The sequence below is a fragment of the Vanellus vanellus genome, assembly GCF_965231255.1.
Source record: "Vanellus vanellus genome assembly, contig: HAP1_SCAFFOLD_35, whole genome shotgun sequence".
Lineage (NCBI taxonomy): Eukaryota > Metazoa > Chordata > Aves > Charadriiformes > Charadriidae > Vanellus > Vanellus vanellus.
The window spans coordinates 2,297,466-2,322,540 of record NW_028128889.1 but is presented as its reverse complement, the minus strand read 5'-3'; the positions used below and the strand labels follow the sequence as shown (position 1 = coordinate 2,322,540).

Genomic DNA, 25,075 nt, shown 5'->3' with positions numbered 1-25,075 from the left:
CGTCAATGTCCCTCCTGTAGTGAGGGGCCAAAAAATGAACACAGTACTCAAGGTGAGGCCTCAGCAGTGCCGAGAACAGGGGAACAATCACTTCCCCAGTGCTGCTGGCCACACTATTTATGATACAAGCCCGGATGCTGTTGGCCTTCTTGGCTACCTGAGCACGCTGCTGGCTCATACACAGCCGGCTGTACACCAATACCCCCAAGTCTTTTTCGGCCAGGCAGCTTTCCAACCACACTTTGCAAGAACTGTAGCGTTGCATGGGGTTGTTGTGACCTAAGTGCAGGACCCAGCACTTCTCCAGCATCTGATTCCCATGACCTGCCTTCCTGGCCTGTGATGGGGCATTCCCAGGAGAAGAATGCGGGCTGGGGCTTGAGGAAGGCACATGGGCCCATCACGGGGCTCTGAAATCACCTGTGAAGGCAGGAGTGCTGAGTCCATGGGGCAGGGAACCACCCCCCTCCCACAGCAGGGAGAAGACCCAGGGGCCCAGGCTGCCTGTCCCCGTGCTCCTCTCCTGCCCCAATACTAAATGGTGCCATTTGGTGCTCACTACAGCCCCGGTAAGAACCACTTTCCCGTTGTGCCTCCAAAGCACTGTCTGCCCCGAGGGTTGGCACCGTCTGCCCTTCACCTCTCCCAGCCTCATGGGGGGACACTCTAGTTTGCCCTAATCTGCCTTTTTCTGGGGGCACACGGTGGGTGGAAGGGGATCTCCTCTACAGAGACACGCCAGGTGTCCACACTCCCTCAGTCACTCTGCTCACTGCCGTGGTAGAGCCAGAGAGGACCCAGGCGTCTGGGCACTGGCAGGCGAGAGGGGACACGGACACGGGGACACACACACGCAGAGTGTAGTTTTGCTGAAGGGGTTTATTGATCATTAGAAAGGAATGGCCCAGGGCTCCCAGGGGATCAGGTGAGGTCATCCAGGGATGATCATCTCCTCATGCTGCTGGAGGGGAACAGGGCAAGGATGTCACCACCAGTTCCAGTCCTGAAAGACAGAGCCCCAAACAAGACCACCAGTGTCAACTGGAACATGAGAGTGTCCTTGTCTGCCACTGTCTCTCTGCAGAGCCCTGGGGAAGGAGCTGGGAATTGGAGCCCTCAACAGACCCAGGACTCGACTTGGCTCTCCTGAGACCATATGGCACCCAGAGTCCCTCGCCCAGTGTGTCTCTACCATGCCATGCCCCTAAATCTCCCAGAACCCTGCACAGCCCTCACGGTGATGCTTGGGGTGTGTATGGCACCAGAGACCCTGCCTGGCCTGCATGGTGACCCTCTGGGTCTGTAGAGCCCCACTGCGTTCAAGGAAAGGCATGGAGGCAGCTCTGTCCCAGTCACCCTGGGACATGGATCACGGACAGTCCCCTCTCTTTCCCTCTCCCTTAGCCAAGTTCTGCCCAACCCAGAGGGCTCAGGGATCCCACGGGGCTCAGCATCCTTTGTGGGGCTGGAGACACCCTGATGCTGCTCACCTAGACATCAACGTCGACAGCCACACGTCTCTGGCGCGCAAGGTCCACCGCCAGCTCAGCCACAGGAGGCTGGGAGAAAGGGAGAGTTAGGGACACACTTGGGTGCACTGGGGTTTACTGGGAGACAGGGTAAAGCAATGGGGTCCTTGGGGAAGGTGCCTCCAGTAAGAAATGGGGTACATGAGGTTGTACAGTAGTGCACAGAGAGTAGTGGGGTCATGGGAAAGGGGCCCACTTGGGTACTGGCTGTGTACTGGAGTATCCTGGGGTGTACTGGGTTGTAACGGGAGAGATGGGAATGCAACGGGGGCCCTGGGGAAGGGGGCCTCCCTGAGAAAAAAACTAGGGTGCAGGGGTGTTCAGTGGGGTTCAGTGGTGTGCAGTGGGGTGTAAAGGGGTATACTCAGACACCCTGGAGCTTTGTGGCCATGGGAGAGGAGGGTCCAGGGCCAGCAGAACTTGTGGTACCCACCTCAGACCTCTTCACTCGCCCCAAACTGAACCCGTACTGTAGAGAGAACATGAGACCTCACTCATCAGTGGTCGAAATTGCCCTCCCATTCCCCAGACTGGATGTCCTCCCAGTCAACCCCACTACTTACATCCAGGTTATAACTTCCACTTCCTTCAAAGAATGCCTAGGAAAGGAGAACAAATGGGTGATCTGGATTGGACCTTGGTGGGATTGTGGGTGGGGCACAGGTGTCCCTAGTCTCTCTAGTCCAATGGTGTTCCCCTGCTTGGAGGGGGAAATCCTTTCTGCTTCTCCCAGCTCCATCCCTCAAAGATTCACCTGGGATATATGTTCGTACAGGGACCAGGTGTGGGGATGCAGACAAGGATAGCATGGGGAATTCAGGGCCTGCAAAGAGGATGGGGGTGGGTGTGTGGGGTAAAGGAGTTCAAGTGGAGGCGATACAGGGACTTCAAGCGAGGTGGTCAGTGTGGGCAGAAAAAGTGGACTGCAGAGGACGAAACCAAGGAGACTGGGAGAGTGTTTGGGAGTGGGGGTTGAAGGAAGGCAATCTGGGGACACGACGGCAGTGGACAAGATGAAAGCAAAAGACTGAGGGGAAAGACTGAACAGAAGTCATTGGGAATGATCAAAGGGAAGGGCATTTGGGGACTCTAGAAAGGACACTGAGGAGATCTAAGGAGGTGATGTGTGAGGGTTCAAAAAGGATGGGATGAGGAGGCCCAAAAGGGGTAGATGTGGGGGCACGAAGACAAGAAACAGGAGGGGGCCCTCAGAGGGGTTTGCAGTGGACCCTCCAAGGAGGGGACGGGTCTGACCACTCACTGAGGAACTCAGGCTCTGGGCACCAGAAGCTTAGATGCAGGGAAAGTGGAGAGAACAGAGTTGTGGGAGGCAGAAAGCTGCATTGCTTTGGGCTTGAGGTGCATGGAAGGCTGGAAGAGCTCCTTGCTTGGGAAAGGGAGAGGCCAAGCTCACCACTACAATGTCATTCTGCAGGACAGCAGATGTCCTGCCGCCAGGACCTATCCTCAGCTTTGAGCCCCTCCCCATGGCATTGGGGACTCACCTCAGCATCATTCGGGGTGCACAGCAGGATGGTGAAGAGGAGGGCGACGCTGAGCACTGCGACCTTCATCTTCCTCTGCAGTGTGGTGAGTCCTGGGTGAAGCCAGAGAAGATGAGGGGCAGATTTATCCCTGCCCAGACTCCTCCTTGCCCCTCCCAGCCCGAGAGTCACCAGGGCAAAGCCAGGCTTGGCAGAGACACCAGCCCTGGCAACAAGCCCAGCCCCGCCACAGAGTGATCCCCGCCTCCGGCACAGATCCAGCCACCTTCCCCGGCATCACTCCAGCTTCCGCCTGGGGCAGCTACACAGGGAACTGCTCAGGCATTAGCAGGTGGTGAGGGCAGTGCGCCCCTGACAGCTGCACACCCTACGGAGGACAACCAGGGGCATAGGCAATGGGGACAGCTGGGTGACTGGCATCTTCCGTCTCTGGAGACAATGGGGAGCACGGGTGAGTGTGTTGGGTCCTGGGAGTTGAGGGCTGAGCTTGGGCGAAGTGCCTGAGTACTCGCAGTGCCCAGCTCCACCCCACCCCATTCTCCTTGCATTGCAGGCCCCAAACCGGTACAGTTCCCAGCCACGGCCTCTCCAGAGCAAAGAACAGAGGGGAAAATCCCGTGCCCTCCAGACAGCATCAGTCCCACTCTGCAGAGCTGTCCCTGCACGGTGGGTCCCATTGGCCCCGTCCCCGGCACGGCTCTGGTTACAGCATTGTCCCTGGCTGGAATTTGGCCACAGCTCACCAGAGGCCCTTGTCCTCACAGACTGTCCCTTCCATGCCCTTGTCATCTGTGCAGCCCAGTGCTGTCACTGAGCAGGATGTGGCCGTTCAAAGGGACATAATGAAGGAGGTACTTGTGCCCGGGCAGCCACCCGCAGCTAATTGTGGGGACAGAGCTCTCCTGGCAAGAGGAGGGATGTTTGTCCCCACAGCATCACTGATAAGGTCTCTTTGCCCAGCGCCCATGGCACCAGGAGCCCCTTCAGCAAGCTTGGTGCTTCACAAGAGGGCCCAACTGGGGGGGAGTCAGGGGGGATAAAGCATCCTGGATGCCGGGGCTCCCTCCAGCCCTGGCAGCGGGCAGAGCCCACAGAGGAGGGCAGTGCTGGGGGTACTGGGGAGAAGCACATCTTGGGGGTCCCCACACACTGGACCCCAGAGGTTTCATCCTGGGGAAGCAGCCTGACACCCGGGGTGTAGCTGTCCTTCGTCAAAGCCTGGTGAGAGGGGAGTCCTGCAGGAGTGAGGCTTAGAGCTGATTGGGTGATGGAGCAAGACGTAACCGTGGGGAAAACACGGCCCTCACTGTCCATCTGTCCCCACTGACACGCTTCCAGCGCTGCAGAGCGGCCTCTCCCCTCTCCTTCTACCCCCATCCCTTCTCCTCCCCTTTCCTTCCTGCCTCTGTTGGTCTCCCTCTCCCTCCTGCCTCCATCCCTGGGGTTCCTACAATGGGGCAGGGGAAGATGCATCTCCAAATGCTGGAGAGGAGAGCTGGGGTGATTGCTCAAGCTCCAAACCTATATACATGTTCAAGATGAATGGATGAACCAAGTGTTTCCACCAAAGCAGCAGTACATGAACTTTTCTTTTCCCTCTTTTACAGAGGGAAAACACACCTTTCCCTCTGTAAAACAACGGGATACCTCGCTGCAGGTCAAAGCCTGAGGACAGCAACTGTACTACAACTTAATTTGGAAAACAAATGTGAGACAAATTCCACTGCCTCACAGAAGTGACTGCAGGAAAAACAGAGAAACCTCCACAATTGCTCTCAGCCCTGCTCAGAGAAGGTTGAGGGAGACAGCACAAGTAGGAGAAGCTACACTTTAGACCAACCTTGTAAAGTCTCTTGTCCACCTCTTTGTCAAGCTGGCAACCTCGTGACATTACACTTTTCCAATAGGCTACTCTTACCTAAACATGACCGCGTCCTTTTAGGTGTCATTAAACAGCAGATGGGATCTTCCTGAACAGCACCTTTAAGGTTCAGTGCCCATCAAATGCCATCCACCTGATTTGAATTGAACTCAAAGGCAGCCCTGACCTCTCCTAAGTCAGTATTTCTCAAGTATAAAAGTGCATCAGTTCTATTCAAAATAGCTTCAGAATACTTCAGTTCTTTTCAAAATAGCTTCAGAATACAAATAACATCACAATATATTTAAAGACGATAAATAATTCAACACTCAGTCACTGAGCTATCTGATAAGTAACACACAAAGCAGAAGCAGTCAAAATGAAAATCTTCCAGGTGACTGACTGCTCTTCAGGTAATTTCCAAAGCAAATATTCAAGTCAGTTGCCTTAAATCTTTTCACAGCTGATCCACAGCAGATCTCTTATTTATAGTTAGTGTCCTGTAAAGATAGAACCATACCCATAAGCCTTAATAATGACAGAGAATGTCATGGAAGAATCTGAGCCATTCACAGTTCTCGTGAACCACTTATCAGTGTATTTCTATTTATCTCTTTTCACGTGGATAAAACAGCACAGTCTTTCTTCAGTTGTGGCAGGAGTCAGTATCATCATGGGACATGTAATAAAACCAATGACACCTTGGATTCACTGAAACTCAGGCAAACCTCCCACTAAACCTAAACCAGATTTTTACTACCAGCCTTTGATTCCCAGCTTGAGTCTCATAAAAATAAATTAGCCTCACTCCCTCACAGACAGAGGACTCAAATAGAGCACTTTTTTACTTTCAGACACGTGACATGGACTGCTGGATTGTTTTGGAAGGGCAATTGGGAAGCACAGCGCGGTATCTTGAATTACTGTGGCACATATCACTCAGAGGATGAGTTTGCAGAGGAACATGTCCGCCTTACAAAGTATCCATGGATGTGCTGTCATAATGTTGATGTCCCATGAACTCAGTAGGGGCAGGAGTCCAATGCTTTCAATGCTGCTGTGGCTCAGTGCAGCTGGTGGGTTTGATGGTCATTCCATGAGGTTACTTCTGACCATCAGCTACACAAAAAGGCAACTGAATACATGCTGCATCTCCTGACTGAGACCTTTACTGGCCTCCCAGTGCTAGCTCACACCACCAGTAAAAATGCTGGTCTTCTTGGGATGCAGAAATCCATAAATATCTGTCCTTTTGTCTCTCTCTCCTTCCAGTTGTGTGCATCTACAGGAGGCACAGCAGGGGTGCCTGAGCTTGTTGATCCAAAATACGCCCATCTTCATTAGGAGGGTGTCCCCGCTGACAGAGGCACCAGCTATTCCCTCTGCTGTTTGGGCAGTTGCATCCTCGAAGAGAGGAGTGATGGCCGATCCCGTGCGTGTCACAACTGGGAAGAACGGTGCATAGACACTGCACTGCTGGAGAAGGTCTTGCTTGGCTTATGCGAGCCAGGCCAGCAGCTTCACCCAGCGGCCCTCCCCACTGAGAGGGGAGAGCTGAACCACTTGTGTACAACCGCACACTGCCCCTGCCCCACACTGGCCAGAGGGTGCTGTGCAGGGCCCCCGGGATGGTGATGTGTGGGCCAGGGGTGCTGTGAAGGAAATCCCCCTGGAAAGCTGGGGAAAGCTGCAGGGCAGGCAGGGGGGAGAGGGAAAGGGAGGCAGTGCCCCTGGGGAGACAGCTCCAGCCCCCAGGCAAACATCCCTCCTCTTGCCAGGAGAGCTCTGTCCCCACAATTAGCTGTGGGTGGCTGCCCGGGCACAAGGGCCTCCTTCATCGTGTCCCTTTGAACAGCCACATCCTGCTCAGTGACAGCACTGGGCTGGGCAGAGGACAAGGGCATGGAAGGGACACTCTGTGAGGACAAGGGCCTCTGGTGAGCTGTGGCCAAATCCCAGCCAGGGAAAGGGCTGGAGCCAGAGACTTGTTTGGGACAGGGCCACTGGGACCCACTGTGTGGGGGCAGTTCTGCATAGTTGGACCCATGCTGTCTGGAGGGCACGGGATTTTTCCCTCTGTTCTGTGCTCTGGGAAGGACGTGGCTGGGAACTGTACCAGTTTGGGGCCACAGTGCAAGGGGAATGGAGTGGGCTGGAGCTGGGCACTGTGAGTACCCAGTACTTCCCCCAAGCTCAACCCTCATCTCCGGGGGCCCAGCATTCACCAGTGCTCCCCATTGCCTCCAGGGACTGAAGATCCCATTCTCCTGGCTGTCCCCGTTTCCACAATTGTCCTCCCACCACTCAGCGTTCCCTAATCCCAGGATCCCCGGTACTCCAAGGAGAGGGCTCAGTCCCAGCCCCGCGTTTACCCGAAGGGGCTGGATAGCACTCAGAGAGAAGTCTACTCAGAGACCACTGGTTTGAGGCTGGAGGCATCTCTGGGAGAGTCCCAGAGGGAAAGACTGGCCCAGGAGGCAGGCGGCACTGGGAGATGGCAGTGCTGGGAGGTGAGGGGCACTGGGAGATGGGGGGAGGTCTGTGTTTGGGGAGCTGTTGGAGCATGGTTTTGTGTTGGAGCAGTGGGTCTTCACCATAGTATGTCCAGCTGTCAGTGGCACACTGCCAACCCCCCCATCGCCCCCTGCTGATGCCTGAGCAGTTCCCTGTGCAGCTGCTCCAGGTGGGAAGGTGGAGTGATACCGGGGAAAGTGGCGGGATCTATGCCGGAGGCGGGGGTTGACTCTCTGCCGGGGCTGGGCTTGTTGCCAGGGCTCGCGTCTCTGCCAAGCCTGGCTTTGCCCTGGGGGCTCTCGGGGCTGGGAGGGGCAAGGAGGAGTCAGGGCAGGGATAAATCTGCCCCTCATCTTCTCTGGCTTCACCCAGGACTCACCACATTGCAGAAGAAGATGAAGGTCGCAGTGTTCAGTGTGGCCCTCCTCTTCACCATCCTGCTGTGCACCCCGGAAGATGCTCAGGTGAGTCCCCAATGCAACAGGGAGGGACTCAAGGCTGAGGATAGGTCTTCATTGCAGGTCATCAGATCGTTTCTTGTCCTGGTGCCCCCACATCTCCCCTTTTTGGTGCTCCTCATCCCATCCTTTTGTAACCCTCCAACATCACCTCCCTGGGATCTCCTCTGTGTTCTGTCAAGGGTCCCTAAACACCATTCTGTCAATTGTTCCTATCGCTTTTCTTTCTGTCGTTCCCCTCAGTCCTTTGCCTTTCATCCTGTCCACTGTAGTAGTTTCCACTGATCACCTTCCTTGAACCCCCACTCCCAAACACTCTCCCATTCCTCTTGTTTTGATCCTCTGCATTGCTCACCCTTCTTCCCCCACCTACCACCTCGCTTGAAGTCTCCGTATCCCCTCCACTGAAGTCCTTTATGCGTTACTTCCATTCCACGTGTTCCTGTCCATTCAACACCCCCAGCCCAGTCCCTCTGGGGTCCACTAATTCACCCCAGTGCCCTGTCTTTGGGTCCTCCCCACCCCCATCTTCTTTGGTGACCTTGAATTCCCCACACTATCCTTATCTCCATCCCCGCCCCTGGTCCCTGAGTGAACAGCCATCCCAGGTGAAACTTGGAGGAATGGAGCTGGAAGGAGCAGAAGGGATGGACCAGACCAGGAGGAAGCTGTGGGCCTGGGGGAACTGGAGACACCTGTGCCCCACTCACAGTCCCACCAAGGTCCAATCCAGACCACCCATTCACTCTCCTTTCTTAGGCATTCTTCGATGCAAGTGGAAGTTATGACCTGGATGTAAGTAGTGGGGTTGACTTTGAGGACATCCAGTCTGAGGAATGGGAGGGCAATTTCGCCCTCCCGTTCCTTGCTGGGACCAAGGACATCCCAGTGACCAGTGAGGTCTCATGTTCTCTCTACAGTACGGGTATAGTTTTGGGCGAGTGAAGAGGTCTGAGGTAGGTACCACGAGTTCTGCTGGCCCTGGACCCTCTTCTCCCAGGGCCACAAAACTCCAGGGTGTCCAAACATAGCCCTGTACACCCCGCTGCACCCCATTGAACCCCGGAAAACACCCCTGCACCCCACTCTTTTCCCAGGGAGGCCCCCTTCCCCAAGGCCCCCACTGCATTCCCATCCCTCCCATTACAATCCAGTACACCTCAGGATGCGCCAGTACACAGCCAGCACCCAAGTGGGCCCCTTCCCCAGACCCCCACTGCACACTGTGCACCCCCATACAAACTCATGTATTCCATTCCTACCCAGGGGCACCTTCCCCAAGGAGCCCATTGCTTTCCCCTGTCTCCCAGTGCACCCAAGGGTGTCCCTAACTCTCCCTTTCTCCCCAGCCTCCTGTGGCTGAGCAGGTGGTAGACTTGGTGCGCCAGAGACGTGTGGCTGTCGACGTTGATGTCTAGGTGAGCAGCATCAGGGTGTCTCCAGCCCCACAAAGGATGCTGAGCCCCATGGGATCCTTGAGCCCTCTGGGTTGGGCAGAACTTGGGTATGGGAGAGCGGAAGTGAGGGGACTGTCCATGATCCATGTTCCAGTGTTAGAGGGACAGAGGTCATCCCATGCCCTGGGGCATCCCAAGGCAATGACACACTGGGCAACGGGCTCTGGTTGCGATATGTTTCTCAGGAGACCCACATTTGGTCCTTGGTCTGTTGAGCGCTTCAGCTCCCTTCTCCTTCCCCAGCTCTGTGCAGAGAGGGATCATGGCAGACAAGGTCACTGTCATGTCTCAGCCGACAGTGGGGGTCTCATTTGGGGCTCTGTCTTTCAGGACAGGAACTGGTGGTGACACCCTTGCCCTGTTCCCCTCCAGCAGCATGACCATGAGTTCTTCTCTGGATGACCCCACCTGATCCCCTGGGAGCCCTGGGTTATTCCCCCCTAATGATCAATAAATCCCTTCAGCAAAGCTACACGTTGCATGTGTGTGTCCGTGTCCGTGTCCGTGTCCCCTCCCTGACATTGCCCAGACGCCTGGGTCCTCTCTGGCTGTAGCACGGCAGTGAGCAGAGTGACTGAGGGAGTGTGGACACCTGGGGTGTCTCTGTAGAGGAGATCCCCTTCCACCCACCGTGTGCCCCCAGAAAAAGGCAGATTAGGGCAAACTAGAGTGTCCCCCCATGAAGCTGGGAGAGGCGAAGGGCAGACGGTGCCAGCCCTCGGGGCAGCTGGTGCTTTGGAGGCTGTTACACCCCACTCTCGAGAGAGGGGGGGAAGTGACTCAGATTTGCAAATCCCCAGTGGTGTGGAGTAAGGTGAGACAACTCTCAGGGTCCATACAGAAACATTTATTAGATTCCCACAGTGATTAATATATGTCTTTACTAGGTCTCCTATAAAGGGTTAGGTATATGACAAATTATGGCTAACGGTAAAACAATGTATTTCAAGTGGCAAAGTGCGCCTTGCGTGATGTACTTAACTTTAAAAGAAGAAGGGAAAAGAAAGAGAAACAGAGGGATAGAGAAAAAGAGAAAGAGAGAGAGAAAGAGATCACCGCATCTGGTTCCAGCATTTGTCCAGCCAACGGGGGTCTCTGGGTTGTAGAAGCGCCCCTCTGTGGATCCCCAAGGAAAATCGTCTCCCTAGGGGCCCTTATTTTCCCCTTTTATGTTCTCAGTATCAGTATGACCTGTGCCGCTGTTACGGTGCTCAGGTTTCTCTCCCCACCAGGTGACACATAACATGATTTGGGTGGAGAGAAGAGTCCTATAGTCATGTATGTTTAGCACGATCTCGATAATCTTCATGAGCATATGTTGGGGTGTGAAGTTTAATATGCATTTTGTGGATAATGAGGCAAAGGTCATTCATCAGACACGATGGCCCCAAAAACAGAGAACTAACAATCTTCACAAGTTGAGCAGAAAGTCCTGTCTTCACAAGACTTCCCCACACACAGATGAACTCTGCGTTATCGAGATGAGTTTTTTCTCCTGAGTGACACAAGAGGGAAGCAAGTGTTAGCCATATCAGTTCTTTGAGCACAAGGCCTCCATTATCCAGACTCCACATTATCCACCCCTTGGCTACAGCCATATCTCAAGGTACTTGAGAGTGTTTGTTCCTCAGTGAGGCTCAGAGGGCCTCCCCTGTCTTTGGTCTCTCACCATTTGTTTCAGGGAATTTACAAGTCATCTCCTACAGTGATGAGTGGCAGCGTGACTTCATTCAGGCCATGATAGTCCACTGTTAGCCTCCACTCTCCATTAGATTTTCGCACTGGCCATATGGGACCATTAAAGGGTGAGTGGGTCTTGCTGATGACTGCTTGAGTCTCTAGTTGACAAATCAGCTTATGGATGGGAATCCGAGAGTCTTGGTTAGTGCCATATTGCAGCTTATGCACCGTTGTTGTACTGATTGGCACCTGTGTCCCATGCCATCTCCTTGCAAAGATTAACCCTATCCCCACCACACCGAGGACAATGGTACTGCAGAGCTCTAGGCATTCACACCACAGCCCCAGCCCCGCCGAAGGGCACAGGAACTTGTCGGGGCCAGAGAGAAGGGTTGCCAGCGTCCTCATCAGCCCCGGGGCTAGAGGCTGGACATTGCCTGAGCACTGTAGGACACTGACACTCTTGACCTATTCTCCTGTGCAGGGTATCTTCATCCCCACCCGCATAAGGCCCCTGTCTGACAGACCCCTCTCCAGCACAGCACAAGAATCCTGGTCCTAGGGCTCCTCAGGCAGCTCCTGCTACCCAGTGGCAGGACAGTTTGCCCTGGGCTGGTGCAGTCAGAAACATGGTTTTCTTTCTCGTTCATTCCTGCTCCGCACACAGTCTGCCCTGATCTTCTCTTGAGATGTCCCTGTTCCCCAGAGAGCCTTTGCCCAGGTGAATGCATCTGAGCTGGCCTGACCGGCTGTTCTGATGCTCTGCCGAGCGAGGTGGCTGTGGTGCCCTGGGACTATGGGGTGGCTACCTATTGGCTGTGCTGGTCAAGCTGGAAGCAGAGTCAGAGAGACAGGGGTCATTGCATGTGAGAATGCTCTCCCTGGGGACCTGTGGCTGTGCAGGTGCTCGGGGCAATCTTGGGGCTTTTCAGAAAGTCACAAGGCGTTCACATGTGTCCTTAGATCCAGGCCGTGGCTCTTCATTGGAGGTGATGTGAATCCCACTCCAGGCTCTCTTCCCTGCACCCGCTGTGCCTCCCCTGCCTCTCTTGGGATTGCAGAGCCATCAATAGCCTGTGTATTCTTTGGTTTAGCCCTTTACTTTTAGGAGACTCCACTTGGCTTTTGGAAGTAGCATTTGCTGCCCACCCCCCGGCACAGGGTGTCTGTGAATATCCCCTGTGCTCTCCTGGCGGGAGACAGGACGATGGGCAACTGTCAGCAGCCCTGTCACATGTGGGAGAGTCAGGAGCAGATGCGTCCTGCCCATTCACCATCTCCAGTGGCACTGTGCGACCACAAATGCGAGCTGAGTCAAGCCTTCCCTCCCTAACACATTGCCCAATGAGCTCATCCCCATGAGCCCATGGAGACCCCAAGCACAGCATCTGACCCTTTTAGCGTGCAATTCCTTGTGGAATATGTGGGCACATAGCGATCGACACATTGAAAGAAGGCCTCTGGGTCAGATGGAGTGGGTCGGTGCCACTGGAGAAGTGGGATAAATTCAATTATTTGTGTACAGACACAATAATGACAGGACAAATGTGCGAGGCACGGAAGATGCCTGAGAATAACTGGCAATTACTTGTGAAGAGAGATGGGTGGCTCAGTTCTGCTGAAATACGACCAAGGGAATCAGTTTCCTCAGGGCATCCTTGAGCTCCTGGTTCCTCATGCTGTAGATGAGGGGGTTCACTGCTGGAGGCACTACTGAGTACAGAACTTACACCACCAGGTCCAGGGATGGGAAGCAGATGGAGGGGGCTTCAGGTAGGCAAACATGGCAGTGCTGGGGAAGAGGGACACAACAGCCAGGGGAAGGAGGCACGTGGAAAAGGCTTTGTGCCGTCCCTGCTCCGAGGGCATCCTCAGCACAGCCCTGAAGATCTCCACATAGGAGAACACAATGAAAATAAAAACACACAAAGAATAAACAGGCACTAAGTAAAAAAAGCCCAGCTTTCCTGAGATAGTGTGCCTCTGAGCAGGAGAGCCTGAGGATCTGGGCAACTTCACAGAAGAACTGCTCTAGGCTATTGCCTTTGCGGAAAGGTATTGAAAATGTATTGGCAGTGTGCAGGAGAGCGTGGAGGAAACCACTGCTCCAGGCAGCTGCTGCCATGTGGACACAAGCTCTGCTGCCCTTCACTGCCTCCCACAGCATGGCAGAGTCCTCGTTTGTGGGCACTTGACTTTAGTGCTTTCTCCTGAGGGGACTTAATTTCAGAGGGTGTTTTTCCTTCTGAGTCTCCATTCCCTTCCCACCCCAGAGCACATGGAGTGTCCCCATCCTCCCCTGACCACTCCAGATTCCTTTCCACATGGACTGACATCTGCCATCAGCCCCATCACCTGTGACAGCCTGAGGAAGGTGACCAGGCACTTTTTGACTATTTCCGCTGCCCCTGGACACCAAGAAGAGAGCCTTTAATTAAGTGCTTGGTATCTAACAGAACACAGTTATATCATGAGTTTATTCCCCCCCAAAAAAGGAAAAGGTGCAAAACACTTGGAAAGGTCAGTTCCTTTGGTTTGTTCTTAACCGCAACTGTAGAGAACCCAGCCTTCAGGCGCCACGCTCAGGACATCCCCTTTTATTGCAGAGATCCTATTAGGGAGGCAAGAGATGACACACAGTTCTTCAAGAGTCAGACGCAACAGGACACAGTCCCAAGTGAAGGACTATGAACCCAAGCAATTACCTCTAAGTATGATTACCAGAAAGCGGGGTGGGGGGTGGGGGGGGCGGCGGGGAATTAGAGGCCACGTGTAAAATACATCCCGGGAAACGTGCAGAGAAGGGGAGGCAAATTATTTTTAATGGTGTGTTAATGGTGCCAGATCCATGGGATCACTTTCCTCAGGGCATCCTTGAGCTCCTTGTTCCTCATGCCGTAGATGAGGGGGTTCAATGCTGGAGGTAGCACTGAGTACAGAAATGATATCACTAAATCCAGGGCTGGGAAGGAGATGGAGGGGGGCTTCAGGTAAGCAAAGAATGAAGTGCTGATGAAGAGGGAGACCACAGCCAAGTGAGGGAGGCACGTGGAAAAAGCTTTGTGGCGTCCCTGCTCCGAGGGCATCCTCAGCACCACCTTGAAGGTCTGAACATAGGACAGCACAATGAAAACAAAGCACACAGAGAATAAACAGGCACTAAAAACAATAAGACCAACTTCCCTGAGGTAGTCTGAGTCTGAGCAGGAGAGCATGAGGATCTGGGGGATTTCACAGAAGAACTGGTCCAAGGCATTGTCTTGGCAGAGAGGTAGTGAAAATATATGTGCAGTGTGCAGCAGAGCATTGAGAAACCCACTGCCCCAGGCAGCTGCTGCCATGTGGACACAAGCTCTGCTGCCCAGGAGGGTCCCATAGTGCAGGGGTTTGCAGATGGCCACATAGCGGTCATAGGCCATGACAGTGAGAAGAAAATATTCTGCTGAGATAAAAAATAGAAATAGAAAGACCTGTTCAGCACATCCCCCATAGGAGATGGCCCTGGTGTCCCAGAGGGAATTGGCCATGGCTTTAGGGACAGTGGTGGAGATGGAGCCCAGGTCGAGGAGGGAGAGGTTGAGGAGGAAGAAGTACATGGGGGTGTAGAGGCGGTGGTTGCAGGCGATGGCAGTGATGATGAGGCCGTTGCCCAGGAGGGCAGCCAGGTAGATGCCCAGGAAGAGCCAGAAGTGCAAGAGCTGCAGCTCCCGTGTGTCTGCAAATGCCAGGAGGAGGAACTGGGTGATGGAGCTGCTGTTGGACATTTGTTCCCCCTGAACAGAGGGGCCTGTTGAAGGAGGAAAAGATAGTGAGGAGTTAGAACAGACACCTCTGAGCAGAATTTGTTCCACATCACAGTAATGTCCCCCAAGTGAACTCTGTCCTTCCAGGAAGACCTTTGTGCAGATCCTGGTGTGATACTGGTTTGTGTGGGCTGAGGGTGCAGTGGGGAGAAGGGGACTCTGCTGTGGGCTCCAGAGGAGTCAGTCGTGCTGTGCAGCAATGGGCAGACAGGAACCAGGAGTGATCGCAGGTTAAACCTACCGCTGATATAAAAGAGCTTTTGACCACTGTCACTCCCAGTTCCCCTGGCGGCAGAACACAGATGTGGGTTGGGGGTTTTGTTTATTTTGCTCCTGTTACCCCTGTCCCACCGGAGGAGTCATTTTTGAAGACAAAAGTCCCTGGCATATTTATTACACTACACGTACTATTTTGAGAGTCCTGGGAGGCAATAGGACAGAGCCTTAGCGCAGAAGGGGGAGAGCTGCTATGTCTATCCGTCTTGGACAGATGGACAGACCATCTGTCTATCTCACTCAGCTCAGCTCAGCGGAAGAAAGCTGAAGAAAAGCTCAGCTGCTTTTTCTTGCACCTCTTTGCTCTGGAGGATGATCACAGAGAGATCAGAGGAATCGAGGTTTCAAAGTGCAGATCTTCAACCTCCACTCCCCAGTGAAGAGCTGGGAGCTTTTGGATGCCCAGAAGATGGGGTGTCCTGAACAAAATGTCAGCTTTATCCCCACACCATGTACTGCATTGCCTAGAGACCCACAGGTTGGAAGGGGGCTTGGGCACCATGGACAAATCAGCGTGGCAGGATCTGCAGGAGCAGTCACTGAGCTGTTACTGTAGCCTCATCACAAATAAACTGAAAACGAGAGCAAAAGCAACAGCAGGGATGGGTGGAGAAGCAAGGAGAAATGGCCCAATGGTTCTGCCAAGGCAGGTAACGCCAGGGATGGACAGAGGGATGCTCAGGAGAGTCTCTTCTCCTGGAGCTATGGCCACAGATGGGCAGCTGCTGCCCTGGATGCCACATCCTTGAGGGCAGAAGCTCACTGGGAAGGCACACAGCCCCCCGGGGCACAGGGACCCAGCTCTGATGGACAGCCCTGGGCACCCCTGGCTGCACACCCGCCTGCACACCCCTGCAGCCATCCCCAGGATAAGGCAGTCCTGTACCTCTGACGGTGCTGCGGGGAAGCCCTGCTCTGGAGAACACCGTTATCCTCCTCTACACTGCGGTGGCAGTGCCCTGCAGCCCGAGACTTACCGTGCAGAGGGCTGTGAAGCTTTCTCCCACTGTGAGCTCTCAGCTGTCTTCCACTCCCAACTGCCTTCAAGCTCTCTCTGCATTGCTCATCTCATCGTCGCACCTGAAGCTGTTCCCTCAGCCCTGCTGCGCTTTGCAGAGGAGCTGCTCCTGGGCAGAGCTGTCTCTCTACAGCAGCACCAACTCACCAAGTGCTCCCTCTGTCCCAAGAGCCCGGCCCAGCTCAGCAGCAGAGCACCAGCCCAAGGCATTTTAATGACCCCCCTGGTGGGTTTGAGACACAGTCCATGAACCTCAGACACTGAGATGAAGTACAAGAAACTTGTCAAGAAGCAGAACTTCGATGTCATCTGCAAAACCAACACTTTCTTGGAGTGTTAATGGGTCCCACTGAGGACCATTACCAACAAAGCCTCCCCAGGGGCTCGTTAGAGCAGAAAACAGGAGTCAATAATGACAGGTAGGGAAAGGAAAATTAAAGGTGGGTCTGATGCTGAGGAAACCTGAATGTGTTACATTGAGCCAAAGGGCCATGCTCTGACCTGCAGCCCCTGGGAAAGGAAATCTCGTCCCTCACCCCTTGCTCAGGGCTCTTCCTGGGGCAGTGTGATGTGGGGATATGCAATGCCGAGGGCAGGAATACGGCATGACACTTCTGGGTGAGGCAAGGAGGTAATGAGGTCTTCGTGAGAAAGGTTAAAGTACCTTCTGGTAGGACTTGGTGGCAAAGACAGTAGCCATAGCCATGGTGAAGAAGAGATCATGTCTGGTGGGGGCTTTCAGTGCCCCCTTCTTTCTTTGAAGGCACTCAATTGTCTTTCATTTTCACCTCAATATCTCATTGCCATTACTGATATCTCTCCATCCTCCCTGGCTGGTCCTTGAAAGACAAAGCCATGGGCTGGTCCAGCCACCCTCTGGGTGTCCGATTGTTCCACAGCACTGCCCTTGGAGTGACATTTCCTTCTCTTCTTTTCTAGTCTCAACCTCCCAAGCCAAACTTTGTGGCATTATCTCCTGCTTTTTGACCACTATGAAGAAAAGCTCCACCATCCCTGAAACCACCCTTCAAGCAGTTAGATGTTGTGACTGCGATGCTCTGAGCCTCCACTTCACCAGGCTGAAGGACCCCAAGTCCCTCAGCCTGCCCAAATGGGGCATGTGCTTGAGGCCATGAAGCCCGTATTGGCAGACCTCCTCTGGACACTCTCCATTCCTCCCTACTTTTCTAGAACAGGAATTCCCAAAGAGAGGCACGCTAGTCCGGAGGTGGCCACACGAGGTTTCAGTGGAGTGGCATGACAGCTCCCCTGCTGTGGGTGACCCACACTCCTAATGCTGCTCCAAATGCAGCTGGCCCTGTTCATGGTGAGCATGCCCTACTGGCTCCTATGGAACCCCTCGTGGTGCCCAGGCCCTTCTCCTCAGGGTGCCTACTCAGCCAGGCAGGTCCCAGGATGCCCTCTTCTACTGTATTAATCTTCCCCCTGATGCACCACTGGCCACTTCTCTGTGTAAAATTTCAAAGGTTTTCTGTTGCCCAAATCCCAGAGTTTCTCAAGCCCCCCCTGGACTGAAGCTCCCTTTTGTCAGCTGCTAACATTAATGTGCAGATGGTAACTCTGATGGTGGTGTCCCTCACAAGGTAACAGCACAGGGAGTTGCAGGGCACTACAAATACTAACAGGTGGTGCTACTTTAGTGCAACTTTTTTCCAATTTAGGATTATCCATGGTGACCATTTCATAAACAGCTGCAAAGCAAGCAAAGCCAGGGCCAGTGAGGAAAGAGCAAAGGGAGGTCGGCTGTTTATGTTGGAGGGTACAAGAAGGATCAAAGGGAAGAAAAGAGGGAGAAAGGAAATGGCAGGTGAAGCTAAGGACTAGATCAAGGCTGTTTTGGGGGTTCCTGCCAAGAAGCTCTGGATGTGAGCAGCAGTGACTGGTGTGAGACAAGACTAACCCAGATGATCTGACGAAATCTATGTCTGACTTATTTTCAGGGTCCTGGAGAGTCTGAGTACTTTCCCTACCATGATAAAGGGAAGACCTGTGGTGGAAGGAAGCACGGAATCACTCATGTTGAAGGGACCGCAGAAGCTCCTTAGGCCAATGGCCATCTCACAGCAAGGGCACCTATCAGGTTACACCAGGTTGCTCAGGGATTTATTCGTGTTGGCTTTGAAACCTTCAAAGGAACGACACAGCACAATGTTGCTGTCCAACCTGCTCCAGTGCTTCACTCTCTTCGTGGGTAAACAGTGTTTCCTCACACACATCAAGGAAGAAACTGGAGGCACCTTATTGATGATCTCTTGGGAGTGGTAGAACTGTCATCTTTAGTTCTGCCCAAAGCCCTCTCTTCTCACAATTGAACAACTTCAGCTCTCTCAGCCTCTCCTACTGACAAAGTCAACCTTAGCAATGCATGCCTGAGACGTTTAGGTTCTTACAGTCCGAACAGATTTGATTGGATTTCCAAGTTACCGCAGGGATATTGGAATATTGTCACTCTCATATCATCACGTTCTGCATGTGTCGCTCTCATTGGTCACCCTGTTGCAACGCACAGCTGTTGCAGGCTGTAGGGACAGCCTGTTCTGTCTGAACAAGCAGTTACCCACAGTGAAACACTGAGCTGATGATGGTTCAGGCCCTGGTGGCAACAGGACACCACTGTGAGGGTCTGGCTCTGGGGCTACCATGCTTGGTGCTAACCCACATGCAGATGAGGAATTAATGGCTGCAGGAACCACAGTGGCCATTATCAGAGATGACAGGTTTATCACGGAACTGTTCAAGTTGGAAGGGAGATGGAACATTTCCAGACCAACCTCCTGCTCACAATGAAGTTAACACTGAATTCACACCAAGTTCCTTCCAATTCACTTTGTCCGAAAGAGTCCTGAAATCCTCTTCTGAGGACTTCATCAGAGATCCTCGTTGAACTTAAATATTGATTTATGTTGATGCCAGTTTAGGCTAGTCAGAGGAGACTGTGACTGCTGGCAAGCTGCTGGCAGGCTTTAGGAGCTTCTAAGGAGCTCTGTCAACTGTCCTTGATGAAAGGAGGCATTGCTGAGAGGCTGCTGAAGGTTGTCCTTCTTTTGGACTATAAACCCCTGCTGCTCTTCCACACCAGCACCAATGACCCTGTCCCAGGACACCTGGAAAACATGAACCATGACTATGTGACTCTGGGTGCGCTGGTCAAGGGCATAGGGGTGTAGGTGGTGATCTCAGTCCTTCTACTGAGGGGAAAAGGTTTGAGGAGAAGTGGACAGATCCTGCAGGTACACAATTGGTTGTGCATCTGGTGTCAGCCACAGAGTTACTAGAACCATGAGACACCCTCTGAGGACCAGTAACTGCTTGGAAGAGAAAGACTTCACCTGTGGAAGTTGGGGAAAAGTGTCTTTGATAACAAAGGGACCAAGCTGGAAAGAAAACTTCAAACTGGAATTGATGAGGAAGGGAGGGAATGACCAAGAGTCACATGAGGAAGTGATGGGTGTCAATGACAGGAAAGGGTCTTGCAGGATGGTAACAAAAGGGGCATGGTAAACAACAGAGCAGAACTGATGGGGAATCACCCAAACATACACACATCTCTAAGGAGACATGATGGAAGGGCTCCCACGCCCTTTCTGGGAGATCAGCATGACTGGACAGCTCTTTGGTCACTTTTGGGGCCATAACAAAGTCATACCACCACGGAGTGCTGCCACACCAGACATGATAGAATTCCAGTAGGAACTGGAGTCAAAGGCAGCCAAGGGGTATGCAACAATTGATACCACTGAGTTTCTTTCTTGGTCTCTTTGGCAGCAGAGTGCAGGCCAGAGTTTGCTTTCACCTGGAGGAGTACCCCGTACGCCTGGAATCGACTGCCCCAGGGGTGGAAACACAGCCCCACCATTTGCCATGGACTGATCCAGACTGCACTACTGCGCTCCCCAGAGGAGCAGGGGCTGGAGCCCCTTCTCAGGACAGACTGCTTGCCAAGAAGCCACAGCCATGAGGGAAGCTCAGGAGGCTTTTTCTGGCACTTCACTCGGCATTTGTTTTGACATATGTGGTGCTTTTCTGTGACTATTCTTTCTGCACAGAATACCGTAAAAAGACAACCATTTCATAAAAGATGGTCATAAAGTCCCTGTGAAAGGACAGGAAAGATCCCCATGAGCTGTGGAGGAAGACAGGGAGATTGTAATAAGCACCAGGAAGATCCAGAAAGCTCAAGATCCTGTCTGAAGTGTGAGTGGCTCTGAGCAGCAGTGATTGGCCTTGTGTAGGACTTGACTGGCTGCCAGGTGCCCACCGAGCTGTTCTGTCACTGCCCCTCCTCAGCAGGACGGGGAGAAAATAAAATGAAAAGCTCATGGGTTGAGATAAGGACAGGGAGATCGCTCACCAGTTTCCATCACAGGCAAAACAGACTCGTAATTTATTGCCAATCAAACAGAGGAGGATAATGAGACAGAAGAACAACATCTAAAAACACATTCCCTCCACCCCTCCCTTCTTCCCAGCATCAGCCTTGCTCCTGACTGCTCTATGTCCTCTCCCAGAGTGATGCAGGAGGGTGAGGAATGGGGATTGTGTTCGATTTGTATCGCTTTGTTTGTGCCACTCGTTCCTCCTCATGCTCTTCCTCTGCTTCCTTCCAGAAGCCTCCTGCAGTGTGGGCTCTCCACAGCGCTGCAGCTTCCTTCAGGGCACATCCACCGGCTCTGCTATGCCATCCTCCACGGGCTGCAGGTGGATACGTGCTCCACTCTGGATATCCACAGCCTCCATGGGCTGCAGGGGTCGGCCTGCCTCACCATGGTCTTCCCCACGGGCTGCAGAGGAATCTCTGCTATGGCACCTGGAGCACCTCCTCCTCCTCCTTCTTCACTGACCTTGGTGACTGCAGAGTTCTTTCTCTCACATATTCTCACTCCCCTCTCTCAGCTGCTGCTGCGCAGCCATTTTTTACTCCTTTTTAAATGTGTTATCAAAGAGGCACCACCACTGTTACTGATTTGCTCAGCTTCGGCCAGCGGTGGGTCTGTCTCATACCCGCCTGGAACTGGCTCTGCCCAACGTGGGGGCAGCTTCTGGCATCTGCTCACAGACGCCACCCTGGAGTGCCCCCCTACCAAAACTCTGCCACGTAAAGCCAATGCAGTGTGTCTGGGAAGGTGGGTCAGGGGATGTCAGTGAGTTACAAGGTGATGGGTGATGGCTTTAGCAAATCCTCACAAGCAGGCTTAAAGATCATCAACCAGGCTTGGGCATCCCGCTTGGTGAAACACATCAAGGTCTTTCGGAGCCACTTCAGCATTTAATTTTCCACCTGTAACCGGGGCCTCTGACTTCCTGTTTCACCAGCCCCCAGGGACCATCTCCTTGTCAGGTCAGGCCCTCCATGGCCTTTTCAGTGATGGCCCTCAGTGGGACCTGCTGACATGCTCAGAAACTTGACGGTTTGCTGCTGACTCTTTACTTCCATAGAAACTTGTTCCACCTTTCAGTAACTGCAGTTCAAACATTTGACACCAGAGGGCTCATAAACACCCAAAAAGCCCTAACAAGCCAAGTCTTGGGGCAGAGTTTTCCTCAAGTCCTCAGTTCTCATGTGGTTGATTAGTGAGATTTCAAGAGCCCACTCAAAGTGAAAAGAGTTGAATAATAAATAACAATAACAAAGCATTTGTTCTTTTTCTCATACTCCTTTTTTTTCTGATTACAGATTAAGTGAGGTCGGCGATCCATGACGGATGCTGTTCCTGAGCACCTCCAAATGGACAGCCTTAGACCAATGGAAAAAAATGTTTTTCTGTCAAGCACAGATCCCAAGGCCCACCACAACGCTCCCTGCTCGGACTCTCTCAGTCTTCCCTTTTTTTGCCAACTATGAGTCACACGGTGAATTCACAAACTCCCTCAATTCACAGAAGGAAGCAAAGAGACACAGTTAATGAAGTGCTCTACTTTGAATAGCCAAACCTGCACTCATCCCAATGCATCAGGGATAAAGGATCCATTTCAAGTAGACTCTGCAGCACCTACACCAACTCCTGTTTAATTCCCTGCAGGGTAGGGGACAGGTGGCTCCTTTGCAGGGGGAGGCAGGGATGAGAGTGATCTCCTCTCATGTTGGAGAGCTGGGGTGCCATTGCCCAGGCTTCCTTTCCTACCCAAGGAAGAGAAACCAGTTGTCTCAACTGTGATGCTTTGACACAGCCTGTCTGGTGACCAGCTCCTGCTCCAGAAGTGCTCCTGTAGATCATGGGTCACCAGGGGGTCCCAGTCCTATGTGGGGGCTTTAGTGCTGCAGCTCTTGCCCTTCTGGCTCTTCCTGGGCATCTACCTGGCTGCCCTCCTGGGCAACGGCCTCATCATCACTGCTATAGCCTGAGACCACTGTCTCCACACCCCCATGTACTTCTTCCTCCTCAACCTCTCCCTCCTCAACCTGGGCTGCATCTCCACCACTGTCCTAAAATCAATGGCCAATTCCCTCTGGGACACCAGGCCCATCTCCTACCTGGGATATGCTGCTCACATTTTTTTAGATTCTCTTTCTAGTTGTAGCAGAATATTTCATTCTCACTGTCATGGCCTGTGACCGCTACGTGGCCATCTGCAAACCCCTGCACTATGGGACCCTCCTGGGCAGCAGAGATTGTGTCCACATGGCAGCAGCTGCCTGGGGCAGTGGGTTTCTCAATGCTGTGCTGCACACTGCACATACATTTTCAATACCTCTCTGCCACGGCAATGCTGTGGACCAGTACTTCTGTGAAATCCCCCAGATCCTCAAACTCTCCTGCTCAGACTCCTGCCTCAGGGAAGCTGGGGTTTTGTTGGGTAGTGCTTTTCTTTAGTGCATCTTAGTGCATCTGGGAGGCTGAGAAGGAGATAGCTCGTTACAAGCACAGCCTGAAGTGGACCCACGGCCAACGGCCAAACAGCCAAAAATTCCCACTCTGGCACAGACAGAAGGGAGGGGCACCAGTGACACAGGGGAATGGAAGCTTGTTACTGCAAAGACCAGCAGGAGGAAGAGACTTGCCCCAAAACTTGAGGTGCCCTTGCAGAACCGCTTCACTGCTCTGCAGAGTGAAGAGGAAAAACCCACTGCATCAGGAGAAGCGCTGGAGCTGAGTAAGGCCACCCGATCTGCTCCCCGTGTAACAACCAGTGCAACTCAGAAAAGGCGACGGGTGATAGCAGTAGGCGACGCTCTTCTGAGAGGCACGGAGGCACCCATTCGCTGACCTGATGCACCCTCTGGAGAGGTGCGCTGCTTAGCGGGGGCTCGTATCAGGGATGGCGCCGAGAGCAGTCCTCTGGCTGTTATCTGCTGCTGCTGTTTCACGTGGGCACCAGTGATGCATCCGGGAGCAGCCTGAAGACTACCAAGAAAGACTATAGAGCCATGGGAGCAGCGGTCAGGGACTCTGGGGCGCAGGTGGTTGATTCATCCATCCTCCCAGTCAAAGAGAAGGGTTTGAAAGGTCCAGTCAAAGCTGGCCAGTCAATAAATGGCTACAGGACTGGTGCCACAGCCAGGGGTTTGGCTGCTTAGACCATGAGACTCACTTTGAGAAACAGGGTCCCCTGGGGCCTGATGGGGTCCACCTGTCAGAGAAGGGAAAGACCAGCTGGAGTGCATGGAGCTCCACCTGGGGATGGATAAGGAATGGAACTAGAGCTTATGGTTCACGATTAAAGGGAGGGCAGGGACAGGTGACATTACAGCGGGTGTCTGACACAAGCCACCCCACCAGGAAGACTGTGCGGATGAGGCCCTCTATAGGCAGATTGGAGCAGCCTCACATTCACAAGCCCTGGTCCTCATGGGGGACTTCAGTCACCCTGATATCTGTGGGAGGGAGAACACAGCAGGGCATAAGCAATCCAGAAGGTTCCTGCAATGCGTCGATGACAACTTCCTTCTCCAAGTGACAGAGGAGCCAATGAGGAAAGGGACCATGCTGGACCTTGTTCTCACCAACATGGAGGGGCTGGTGGGGAATGTGAAGCTCAAGGGCAGCCTTGGCTGCAGTGATCAAGAGATGGTGGAGTTGAAGAGCCTTAGGGCAGCGAGGAGGGCGCGCAGTAAGCTCACTACCCTGGACTTCAGGAGAGCAGACTTGTGCCTCTTCAGGGATCTGCTTGGCAGAGTAGCATGGGATAAAGCCCCGGAGGGAAGAGGAGCCCAAGACAGCTGGCTAATATTTAAGGATCACCTCCTCCAAGCTCAGGAGCGATGCATCCCAACAAAGAGGAAGTTGGGCAAAAATGCCAGGAGGCCGGCATGGGTGAACAAGGAGCTCCTGGGCAATCTCAAAGAGAAAAAGGAAGCCTACAGAGGGTGGAAGCAAGGGCAGGTAGCCTGGGAGGAATACAGAGAAATTGTCCGAGCAGCCAGGGATCAGGTTAGGAAAGCTAAAGCACGGATAGAGTTAAATCTGGCCAGGGGTGTCACGGACAACAAGAAAAGCTTCTATAGGTATGTCAGTGACAAAAGGAAGATGACAGAAATTTTGGGCCCTCTCAGGAAGGAAATGGAGGACCTGGTAACCTGGGACATGGAAGAGGCTGAAGTACTCAATAAAGTTTACCTCGGTGTTCACCGGCAGGGGCTCCAGCCATACCACCCAAGTCACAAAAGGCAAAGGCAGGGACTGGGAGAATGAGGAACTGGCCACTGTAGGAGCAGACCAGATTCAAGACCATCTGAGGAACGTGAAGCTGCACAAATACATGGGACCCAATGAGATTCATCTGTGGGTCCTGAGGGAACTGGCAGATGGTTTTCTACCAGCCCTATGCTTTCTCAACCCTCAGTCTTTGCAGTGGCACAAGCCTGGTCTGCCAAACACCTTCACTCCTGTCAGGTTTGTACGAGGCCCACACACATCTGGGCATGCCCAGTGTAAGCTGACCTCCACCCAAACCTGGAGCCCCCCTGGCCTTGGAGGCAGGGAGGGGCCAGGTCCCCTCTGTCCGGGGCTGGGCA

The 25,075-nt window shown here is 53.3% G+C and overlaps 1 pseudogene across 1 annotated transcript; it reads right to left on the bottom strand.

The window, feature by feature from the left end:
• Nucleotides 1-12,613: 12,613 nt before the first annotated feature.
• LOC309683975 (olfactory receptor 14J1-like) lies at nt 12,614-14,768 on the bottom strand (annotated as a pseudogene). The gene is made up of 2 exons: nt 14,112-14,768; nt 12,614-12,894 (listed from the first exon to the last, which is right to left on the bottom strand). The product of its transcript is annotated as an olfactory receptor 14J1-like (transcript).
• Between the last annotated feature and the right edge of the window lie 10,307 nt (nt 14,769-25,075).